Here is a 13,122-nt window from a genome sequence, read left to right on the forward strand (position 1 = left end):
AAGGTTATATATTTCTACTATCTACTGCAATAATGCTAAATATTTTTATAGTGCTTGTAAATCTTATGACATTATTTTTTTAGTTTGTATTTAAGGCATTTACTCAAAAGGGACCATATGCCTCAGTTCATGTCACTCTATCATCAGTGTGTATGGTCACTCTATTTTCTAATATTTTTAAGATTGGTTTTGGCCCCCACGTTCCTCTGCCAGATTTATTTCCTTTATTTTCCCCTATATAGCACCATTTGGGCCATTTAATAAATAATTTCCCAACTCACCTTTCATAGTTATTTTAAACATGTGTATCTATTTGAAATACCGAATTGTTTTGTATTTTCTAATTTTTGCAAAAGTAGTATCGACTAAAAATCACATCCTATTCTTTTATTTTTTCTACACAAAATTATTGTTTTAAAATTTGTCTGTGTTGCTCCATAGAAATTATTGCTTCTGGCCACTGTCTAATATTCCACCATATGTTAATACCATATTTTGCTTATCCATTACCCTGGTGATACATACTTAGGCTATTTTCAACACTTTATGTCCACCATAGGCATTAATACACTCTTTCCACATGTCCCTTTGAGTAACAGTGCAGAGTAACAGTGCAGCTGTGGAATGGCTGAGGTAGAAGTCATATATATGCCTTATTTCACAGATCCTCCCCAGAATAGCTGTACCATTTTCCCCTCACCAGCAATACTTGGAATTTCTCTCTTGCCATATCCTTTGTCACCACACGCTGTTAATCTGCATTTTTAAAAATTAATTAATTTTTGGCTGCATTGGGTCTTCGTTGCTACACTCAGGCTCTCTCTAGTTGCAGCGAGCGGGGTCTACTCTTCGTTGTGGTGCGCAGGCTTCTCATTGCAGTGGCTTCTCTTGTTGCGGAGCACAGGCTCTAGGCGCGCGGGCTCAGTAGCTGTGGCTCCCAGGCTCTAGAGCGCAGGCTCAGTAGTTGTGATGCGCAGGTGTAGTTGCTCCACAGCATAATTTGCATTTTAACTTCTGGAAATTTGGCATGTGTGGATTCATATGAAGTGAGGTGTTTTAATTCTGCATTGCTCTGATTCTAGAAAAGTTAGGTCTTCATATACTTTCTTGCTATTCATGTTTTCCATTCTGTGAATTGCCTATCATGACTTCGCTCATTTTTCTATTGAGTATTGTGTGTCTTTAGAGATGTAGAAGTTTTTGTATTCAGATGTTGAGTCCTTGTTGGGTTTTAGATAATGTATATGTCTTCTACCCATCAACTGTTTTTCAGTCTGACTTTGGTATCCTTTATTGTACATAAAATTCTAATTTTTTATTAAAGTATAATTGATTTACAATATTATGTTAATTTCAGGTGTACAACATGGTGATTCAATATTTTTATAGATTATGCTCCATTGAAAGTTACTATAAAATATTGGCTATATTCCCCATGCCCTACAATATATCCTTGTATCTCATTTATTTTATACATAGTTGTCTGCACTTCCTAATTCCCAGTCTGTATCTTGCCCCTCTCGCTTCCCTCTCCCCACTGGTAACCACTAAATTGTTTTCTATATCTGTGAATCTCTTTCTGTTTTGTTGTATTCATTCCTCTTATTTTTTAGATTCTACTTATAAGTGATATCATTACAGTATTTGTCTTTGTCTGACTTATTTCACTAAGCATAATACCCTCCAGGTCCATCTATATTGTTGTAAATGGCACAATTTAATCATTTTTTATGGCTGAGCAGTGTTCCATTGTGTACATATGGCACGTATTCTTTGTTCATTCATCTATTGATGGACACTTACGTTGCTTCCATATCTTGGCTATTGTAAACAATGCTGTTATAAACACTGGATGTGGGTGCATGCATCTTTTCAAATCAGTGTTTCTGTTTTCTTCAGATATATACCTAGGAGTGGAATTACTGGATTATATGGTTGTTCTGTTTTGTTTTTGTTTTTATTAACATCTTTATTGGAGTATAGTTGCTTTACAATGATGTGTTAGTATCTGCTTTATAACAAAGTGAGTCAGCTATACATATACATATGTCCCCATATCTTCTTCCTCTTGTGTCTCCCTTCCACCCTCCCTATCCCACCCCTCTAGTGGCTACATCAGTTAACATTCCCACCAACAGTGTACCAGGGTTCCCTTTTCTCCACATCCTCGCCAAGGCTTGTTAGTTTTGTTCTTTTTTATGATAGCCATTCTGACATGTGTGAGGTGATCTCTCATTGTGGTTTTGATTTGCATTTCCCTGATGGCTAGTGATGCTGAGCATCTTTTCATGTGCCTGTTGGCCATCTGTATGTTTTCTTTGGAAAAATGTCTATTCAGCTCTTCTGCCTATTCTTTTAAATCAGATTTTTTATATTAATAAATTTATAATTTTAATATAGTTAAATTCATCACTTTTGCTTCATACAATGTATGCTTCTTTATTTTTCAAAGATCTATTTCATCTCTTACCCTGAAATCACAAATATATTACCTTGCAATTTCTTTTATTCTCTCTAGATTTTATTTTTCACATTTAAATATTAAAACTATTGTATTTTAGTTTTGTACATTAGGTGGAATTATATAACATAATGGTTAATAGAATGATTTCTGTGGGGTTTAAGTTCCAGCTCCACCATGTACTTCTTAGGCTAGTCATTTTATCTCTCATACTTCAGTTTTTCCACCTGTAAAATGAGGATAATAGTTTATGCCTTGTGGATTTTTTTGTGAAGATTAGGTGAGCTATATAGGACTGGGTACAACATAAGTGATATCACTAGGTTAAGATCCAGTCTCATCTCTCTTTTTAAAATGAGACTGTTTCCCCAAAAGCTGTAATTCAACTTCCTCCATTGGACTATGATTCCATCTCTTTCATGTGCCAACTTTCTATCTGCATATAGCTCTATTTCTAGGCCACCTGTTTGATTTGTTTTCTTATTTGCTGTTTCTTCCAAGGGCATCACACAGTTCTTATCTATCATGACTTCCCAATATATCTTAATGTGTAGGGCACATTCTCCATTTTGAGCTTATTTTTCAAAACTACCTTAGCTGTATGGAGAACTTTATTCTTCCAGATACATTTTATTTTACTTTATTTTATTTTAATTTTTTTATAGGAGATAGAGCAATCTGCTCTTTTTTTTTCTTTTTTTCTTTTTTTTGGCTGCATTGGATCTTCATTGCTGCGTGTGAGCTTTGTCTAGTTGCAGCGAGCCATGAGGCAGGAGGCTACTCTTTGTTGTGGTGCACAGGCTTGTCATTGCAGTGTCTTCCCTTGTTGAGGAGCACAGGCTCCAGGCTCGTGGGCTTCAGTAGTTGTGGCTCGTGGGCTCTAGAGTGCAGGCTCAGCAGTTGTGGTGCACCAGCTTAGTTGCTCCGTGGCATGTGGGATCTTCCTGGACCAGGGATTGAACCCATGTTCCCTCCATTGGCAGGCGGATTCTCAACCACTGCGCCACCAGGGAAGTCCCCCAGATACATTTTAGAATCACTTTTTTATGCTGTCCCTCAAAAAAAAAAAAAAAAAGAGCTTGGCCTTTTATTACAGTTGCATTTAATTTTATAGATTAATATAAGGACATTTATATTATTATAGTAAGTCATTTCATCCATACCTGTGATATAAATTTCTTTTACTCATGTGTCCTCTAATAAAGTTTTCATTATGAAGATTTTCTGCATAATTTATTAGGTGAAACCCCATACTCTCTATAGGTTTTGTTACTATGGTAAATTCATCTTGTATTGTATCTAGATACTGATGCTATGGAGGAACACAATTGATCTTGGTGTATTAATTTTTTTCCAGCCCCTATGTTGAGCTCTTTTCTTAGATTTAATAGTTTATTGATTTTCCTGTGTTTCCAATGAAATACATAATCAAAACAATCTATAAATATGACATTTTTATCTATATTCTTCTAAACCTTCTCTCTTTCTATTTCTCTCAATACACAGCTCCAAAAAGGTCGGTTCCAATAGACCAGTAATGTTAGAAATCTTCATCTCAATTCTCTCCTTAAAGGAAATGCTAATTTTTTAAAAAAATTAGTAGTATAATAATTTTTGTTAGTGTATACATGTGCCATGTATTTTTGGTATATAGCCTTTATCAAGGAAAGATAGTTATTATTTGGATCTAGTTTTATAAAATTTACCCAATAGATTTTGAACCTCATGGGATGCTTTTTATCTCTTCTATCTAAAAAGAATGATGATATGATTTTCTCCTTTTATTTAACTAATACAGTGAATCACATGAATTGATTGGCTGATACTGAACCAACCTTGCATTCTCAAGGATAAACCCACTTGACCAAATTGTATTATAGTATAGATTAGCTTTTGCTGTATTACAAACCACCTCAAAACTGAGTGGCTTAGGGAGATCAGCTTGGTGCTTTGTGACCACCTAGAGGAGTGGGATAGGGAGGGTGGGAGGGAGGGAGACACAAGAGGGAAGAGATATGGGAACATATGTATAACTGATTCACTTTGTTATAAAGCAGAAACTAACAAACCATTGTAAAGAAATTATACTCCAATAAAGATATAAAAAACAAAAAAACAACAAAAAACTTAGTGGCTTAAAATAGCAATTACTTGGCCATTTGGGACTGGATTCATCTGGGTAGTGTTTTACTTTGGGTTTTATCTGGGCTCCTTCATGCAGTTTTAGTCAACTGATGGATCAGCTGAGTGAGAGCTGGTCTGAGACAGCCTCACTCACAGGTTCGGTGGTTGGCTTGGACAGTGGGAGCACCTGGTACACTTGTCTTCAGAACCTAGTGGGCTAGTCCTCGGCAACTGAGCCATCAAGCTCTTTTGCTATTGTCTCATCATGTGGGTTGAGTATGCCAAAGCCCAGTCCTGCTGAAGTGGTGACTTAGGAATGAGGGTGTCAGAAGGGGATTGTACCATAATTTTTGAAACATCCTATCACAATGTTTTTAATATACCTTAAAACTCTGTGGAATAATAGTGTATTTAGGTTTTTGACTTATATTTTTAATAAGGAAAATTTGATTGTAATGTTTTTTTATATTGCCCCTGTTTGGTATAATATTCTTCTTGCACCTCTAGCCCCATTATTCTAGCTTGGGGTACTTAAAATGTATTGAAGGGGATAGAAATGAGTATTGCATCTTAAATAAAAGTCTTGGACAAGTGGTTCCCCCTTATCACTGAGGTTGTTCAAAAGGCTGCACTCTCACGGTGGACTATTGAACCCTTATGTACACCAAGCATTACATCTCACTTATACAATATTTATATCACAGCGCCTATGTATAGCACAATACCCATTGCTAATTCAGATTGTGTTTTAAGATATGAGACAAAATGTAAGACTTTTATTATAGTCGTAAACATCTAGCAAACCAACCAAAAATAAAAGCTAATTTTCAGTTGGGTGGCCAAGAACAAAAAAGCGAAGAATACCTAGTGCAAAACCATATCTCTGCTAACTACTGTTGGATTTAGAGCACACACATGCTAAAAAATACCTTCTTATCAAAGATTTGAGGTTGGACCTGAAAAAATTATATCAGAAGTGAAAATAATCATGTGGTCTGACCAGCATGGATCACACAAAGTAAGTGTATACTATATATAAAGTAGATAGACTACGAGGTCCTACTGTATAGCACAGGCAACTATATTCAATACCTTGTAATAACCTATAATGGAAAAGGATCTGAAGAAGAAATACATATATCGGAATCACTTGGCTGTACACCTGAAACACAACGTTGTCAATCAACTATACTTCAAGTAAAACAAAACAAAACAAAAAACTAAGTGTAAAGGGAAGTATAGTTTTATAAATTCACCTCTGATATCCAATGGACCAACTGAAAGACAACAGAAACTACAACTATCTAGGAGACAGGACATGGCCAGCAAACCTGGCCGTTACCCTCGGTAACAGTCATACCTGCGAAAAAATATACAGACTAGCCTGCATTCATGAATACCTAGGAATTCTTCATTTATCTGGCATTGTTAGGCAATGAGGTATTGTATGTTAGGAGAAGTTTTTTTAAAATGACAAACTGAAGAGGAGTTATTTTAACCTTCACTCGGTAATTTTTTTCTAAAATTAAGAAATGTATCTACTGGTGTATTTAATGTTTCCTTGATAACTCGGGGTCATCAGTTCAATCAACGTTTGCATGAATAATGCAAATGGAAACAAGACAGGCATGCTTACTGAAACTGAAAATGACATAGCAATGGCTGGAATAACTGATGAGAGAGCAAGAAAAAAGCAAAACTGAAAACAAACCGTGATCAGGAAACAATCAGTCAAGTTCTGACTTTCTGTACTTAGTTTCAAAAAGAGATACCACAAATCCCAGCGAGAGACTCCAGCATCATTAGCTGTCTTTCTCCTTTGTTTCCACCTTCCTTTCCTTTTCCTTCTACCCTAGATTGTTCCGGGAAGTGTTTATAGCTCCTTCCAAGACAAATTCTAATACTTGCTTTCTCTCACACAAACTTCACAATATGTCCATGTGATAAATAGTGTGGAGGTAAAAGACAATTCATCACAGGCACATCTCCTATGAAAATAAAATTAGAAACTAGCTTCTAAACATGCAGAGAGAAGGGCGTGGTGTCAGGCACTAATTTCCTTGCGAATTCCTCTCCATTTCTAATAGACGTTCTTCTTTACCAAGATCCCTTTTTATTGGTGTCCTATTCCAGACTGCTCCACTCCACCCATCCTCATCCTGTAAAATACATTCACACTCTTTTGTGACCCTACTTATTTGCCCATTAAATAATCAATCATAGAACTGTTGGAATTAAATACAGAGTGAAATTAAAATACTGGAGTCACTTGGAGGGTTTAAGCAGCTCCACCAGAAAATACTGGGCATGGATTTAAAAGAGGCTGCGTGGGACTTGCTCTTGTCCAACTTCTTTCTCAAGAAGTATCTGAAATAAGCCTAAATTCAGAGTTAATCAGACTGGCCTGCTTTCTCAGGTGGACTGGAATTCTGCTCTTTCCCCTCAACTCCCTGATGTCAGTGGTACTTTCCGGAGAGGACGTGGACTTCTCTGCCTACTGCAGAAGCTCAGTTCCCCCCAGGTCCGCTCCCTGTCTGAATCCCACACTTGAGGCCAGATGCCAGCCTTCGCAGAACATTCGTGGCCTCCTTTCAGTTTTTGACCTGCTCAGATTGAGTCCCTCTAGACTCTGGAAACCTGATCTTCAACCCCTTTCCCTGACCTCGACGGTTACCTGCCTACTTTAGGCCTCAGGTGCTTTAGCTATAAAATGATATATTTGCCCTTAATTCTAAAGTCTTCTTTCTAAAGCACTACAAGGTGGTGGCTCCTTGAAAATGTTTCTCTTTGCTGGTTTTAATTTTGTAGAGAATTAAAACCCCAGCCACTCTAAAGGACAGTAAGTTACATTGGATAAGGAAAGTGTGCTTTTGTAGTTAGATTAACAGGGATGGAAGACGACTTTAGTATGTTTTAAGATACTCATGATCCGTTCTCGTGAGAGTCGGGGAAGAAGGGGAAGAGAGTTAATAAAATACCAAACAATTGTGACAAATTAAGTTCACCAAGGTGTAGCTGATTAGTTACTACTTGAATAAGCCACACAAATCCAATTCAAGTTGTCCTTTATTTTTCTAAGAAGGATCCCAGTGAACTGAGTCCCATGTTCAGTGACTCCACGTTCAATGGCTTAGTCTTTAAAAACTGTTATGATGCTGGAAGCAGAAATATTGCCCATCAGTCCTAATTGATGTTTAGCTATCACGCACATTTGAAATAAATTTATTACTTTGCCTGATCTCAGTGTAATACATTCCAAAGGGGCAAAGAGCACACGAAAAGTTATGGAGTCTCCATCTTCTACACTAAAGTGTGCAATAAATTACATATTATTTGGCCGAGAAATTCACAAGCCATAGAAACCACACCATTAGCAATGTATACAGTGGTAAACAGCAGGTAATGAGAATGATATAAAACCAAACAGACTGTGTAGGTTGGCACTGCTGCCAATAAAGCAATTATTAAATGCATTCATATGCATCTACGCTAGGTAAGCTCTTTAGGGCAATTGCTATGAGTTCTACATACCTGTCAGGATATTATATATAGCCCACTTTCTATGCCCTTTATTCAAAGACTCTGAGAAAGGGTTACTCTGGGTAAATTCAGACCTTTTCTCAATATAGAATTTGGTCAACATGCATTCTGAACAGCAAAATTTCACAGTATTTTCCTACACTAATTGCCACCTCAGCAAATGCAGGATTAAGTATAATGGATTATAAGAAGTTAGAAAGGAAAGATGGAAGAAAAGAAGGAAGGTAGAAAAAAGGTGGATATGGAGTACTTCAACATTTATGTAGAGTGGACCTAAAACTAACCTGAGGTTTCCCTGAATTATTAGCATATGCTATAGAAACTTAAATGAAAAAATTAAAAAACCCAGCAAGGGAAACTCAAATATTCTTTGCTTTTTCACTTTACTGCATATACACGTCCATCTTAAACAATCTATATGCTTATATCCAACAAGAGAGCATTGTTTTGCAAGGCTATTTGGGTTCTATCAGCATGTAAAGGTCAGACAACTCAACTTTAGCAGAGTCAGCTTTCAGGTGAATAATTGTTTCTTTCAGGTTGCGAGCATTTGAATTCTCCAGAAATGTTTCCCAAAACATGAAAATTAAAAGAGTCCTAGGACAGCGTCCTTTAGAAGTTTTATAGTATCAAGGTTTTTGGAGGAGTATCCTTGTCCATTATCAACACAATGATTCCAAGCAGATCAATTTATGCTGAGAATATTATATAACAGAACCCACTTCACCTCCATTATACTGACAATGATCTTCCTTACTTCAACCTTGTGCTTCTTAGTAAAGTTGAAAATACTGAGCCAAGAACAGACAGTGACAATGCCAGAGACTCAGATGTACCTATAGGTGCCTTCAGACAACATCAGCCACCCAGGCTAAAGTCCTGGTTTAAAACATCCCAACATGAATGAATCTCAAAAACTATATGCTGAGCAAGTGAAGCCAGATCAAAAGGGCACCTACTGTATTATTCAACTTACATGAAATTCTAAACTCGACAGAAGTCATCTCTAAATATAAAAAACAGATCCGTGGTTGCCTTGGGGTGGGAGATGGGGATACTTTTGCAAAAGCCTGGGAGGAAACTTTCTAGGGTTTTAGAATTGTTATCTATCTTTATGGGGGTGGTAGTTATACAAATGTATACATTAATTAAAAGTCACTGAGCCGTTGACTAAAAATGTCTGCATTTTATTGTATGTAAATGATACCTTAATAAGGTTGATTACAAAATGAACCAAAACCAAAACAAAGCAGAAGAAAAACCTCTCAAGACCTTAAAGAAAATACACTGTTTTCTTCCAGGGTACCAGATTGGAAATGAGGCATTGATCTGTTCTACCCTCAGATTATCCCTAGGATTATCTAGTCTATTTTAAAGCACTAGAGTCCCCTATCAGGAAAACTCACCCCATGTTTAATTTCTTTGATTTCTTCTGTGCCTCTTCTCCCAACACAGTGAAGCCATTCACGGAAGAAAAACCAGCTTTTTCCAACTTTGCATCACCATATATTCTTTGCAAAGCTATTATTTATAGAATAAATTTTGGCGACACTTTGTAAAAATCTAGCTTTTTGAGCCTTACAAATCTTAACAGTTAACCTATTGCCTCCACTGGAATTTGGAAAAAAAATTATTTTGAAAAGGAATAGCTGAGAATTGACATTTTTGCTTTTTGTGATTTTCTCTTCCTCTAAGATAGAAGTGAGTAGGAATGAGAAACACATACATAAAGAAAAAAAATTATCTTGCTGCCTTTGCATGGTTATAATTTATAGGAGGCCCTTTTCAACAATAATCTATTATCAGAATCAATAAAATACAATCTCCATGAAGGCCAGGCCAGGATATTTGTCTCTTTTTCAGCAGATTGCAATACAAACCACATTCATGGATATGCTTCTTGATGATCTTTGGAATACTGGAACAGTTGCCCATTTCCTCATGCCTCTTCACCTTAACTTCAACCTGGTTTTTCACTGATGACCTCACATTTCCTTCTCTATCACTTGGTTGTGGGCCTCTTTTCCAACTCCAACTCCAACTCGCATTTCACTCTGGAACCAAAGGAAGACTCACACCTTCCTGCTTTTTAGTGATACCTCAAGGTCATTTCCATATTGTGATCACCCTGAAGAATAGCCAGACAATTGTTATTTCAGAGCCATCTGACAGTTTGTAGCTCTAAAAATTAACTAAGGACCGCGTTTGTCAAAAATATCCTAGTTTAAGATTTTGGTAATACAGCAACAGTAATCGCGAAGTCACTTATGACAATCAGTGTGGGAAGCACCCTCCTTCAGGAAGATCCTTTGCCATACAATACTCTTTCCCTGTCAGGTAATAAGGAAGCACGGCCAAGGAAAGTAACGTTTTGTGGAAAGAAATACTTGGCTTCAAGAAGGCTTGCAGTTCATATCTTTTTCTTGAATTAGATTCCCCATTAATTACTTTATCCACAAAGAGGTAATTATCAGAATTATGTAAGCAATTAAGGAGATGGTACTCCACATTCTTTCAGCTTGTTGACCTTTCTCACTTTATTTCATGTGGCCATCTGCAACATCAGTGATTTACATGTCTTTCTTTTTTTTTTAACAGATTTCTGTGTGTGTGTGTGTGTCCCCATGATGAAAACATCATTAAAGTAAAATATCATGAATAGACTCTTAAGAAGCAGAGTCTACTGAAAGTCCTGGAAAATATGAAAGCACTAATATTCATGGACAGCTCTACACTCTGAAAGTTACTCCAAATGTTGTTGATCTCTCTTTTGTCTAGGAGTTTTTCAAATTTTCTACCATGATCATTTGTTAGTTTTATAATTACATAATAAAGGCATTACATCATACAATCTTTTGTTATCCATTGCAGTTTTAAAACTATTCCTTTCCTTGTCCTCAGCAGATATGTCATAGATTATTAGTACACAAGCAAAGACTTTCAACGTAACAGTACTTTATAGTGAGAAGAACTATACTGAGCTATGCCTATCCTAAGACAATGCACTAGGAAAGCACTAGGAATTCTTAAGCACTAGGAATACAGAGACGATCAAGGGCAAGTTCCTTGCCTTCGAGTATACATGATCATTATAGCAAATGCTTAAATAGCACTTAGTATATAACTCACCACAGCAGTCTTATTATCCTCCTTTTTAATAGGTGAGCAGAGGAAGCCACAGGGAAGTCATAAGGTAAAGCCAGAATTTGAACCTAGGTAGACTAGTACACTCCACACGGCTTTAACTACTACATTAAAAAAAAATATATATATATATATATGTTATATATATATATATAAAAAAAAAACTCCAAGTATTCCAAAGTTACAAAACACTTATCTACCAAAACTCAAAAAGGAGCACACAAACTTGCATAGAAAATAAACATGTGGGCTTCCCTTGTGGCGCAGTGGTTGAGAGTCTGCCTGCCGATGCAGGGGACACGGGTTCGTGCCCCAGTCCGGGAAGATCCCACATGCCGCGGAGTGGCTAGGCCCGTGAGCCATGGCTGCTGAGCCTGCGCGTCCGGAGCCTGTGCTCCTCAACGGGAGAGGCCGCAACAGTGAGAGGCCCGCATACTGCAAAGAAGAAAATAAACATGTAAAAGTTCATAAATAAACCACAATATAACCTGCTCCACATAATATACTGACTGCAGTGTCCTGGGCCTCTCCCATCCTTAGGTAGCTGGAAATTACAACAAAATAATACTTTTCACCTTTGGAAGCCACACCATCTCTCATACCAACCAACCAATTACTTCCTTAGAGGGAATAGGAAATTAACCTGAATATCATAAAAAAAATATATATATAGCATTACTGATGTAGAATCTTTGTTTAAAGACAATAATTTCAATAGCAGAGGGAACGTTACCATTGCAGGCTTCAGATAACATCTATATTTCTCAGATTTCATGCTAAATCATATAATGCCATATTGTGTCTGAAGCTATTTTTTCAATAGTCCATTTTCTTAAATGGACTAGCAATGCCATAAATACTGAGGAACATTTTGGCTCCCAATTCCTAAAGCCATTCTGATTATGCCTGGGTGATCATGGGGACGTCATCGGAACTACCAGAGGACTGGCTGAAATACCAGTGTTCTGGCCAGCTTACAAATCAGAAATTATAGAGAATCCAATTTTATTTTTTTGTTAAGTAATTCCTATGAGGCTTTTGGGATGTCAATGTAAAGTCCTTTCATGTGTAATCTTTATCCATTAGATAGGGAACAATGCCAATCCCCGTCATAAATACTTTCACAACCTGACACTGAAAATCCACTGTAGGGCATAGGACCTGCAAATAGGATATGAATCACAAACATCCACTCATTCAGACAATCCACAAATATTCATTTTTAAGTCTACTATATGCCAATAATGTACCGGCCTCTCAGATGCTAGACCATGCTAAATGCTGAAACAGACATACTCAGTTCGGGCCCTCCTGGAACTTATTACCTACAGAAGTGCCTTCGTTGTAAACGGTCAGGTCTCAGCCAATGCTATTATCATCAGCAGGTGACCAAAGGATAGAGCTTGGTTTCTAAACAAGCTCCACACTCTTTGCTTTCAACATTTTTGTTTTCCTTCAAGACACATAATCCAGTGGTCAGTTTCTCCCAGTTAGTGAGGTTTGGGGAAAAGGTACCCAGTGAACAATTCCTTGTGGCCTCACTCTTTCCTCACACTCTCCTCTGTGCTTTTGAGCTAAAGAGACCTGGATTAAAGTCACTTGCTCTAACCTTATTATTTTAAAATACGGCTGCTCCTGCTTTGAGGATTTCCACTGGACCAACACAGCAGCAAAGCAGCACTGAAGCAGAAGCAGGTAAATTTCAAAATGACAGCTCTAAACATATCCACTCTTCTTTTGTTCTCCTCCTATCCCTTTGCTCTGAACACCTCTGCCCTGAGGCTTTGCCTTTACCCTTCTCTGATTACTGCTCCAAAAGGGTTTCCAAGAGCAGGGAGTATTTATGGTTTCAT

This window comes from Leucopleurus acutus (assembly GCF_964270905.1).
Source record: "Leucopleurus acutus genome assembly, chromosome: 17".
NCBI lineage: Eukaryota > Metazoa > Chordata > Mammalia > Artiodactyla > Delphinidae > Leucopleurus > Leucopleurus acutus.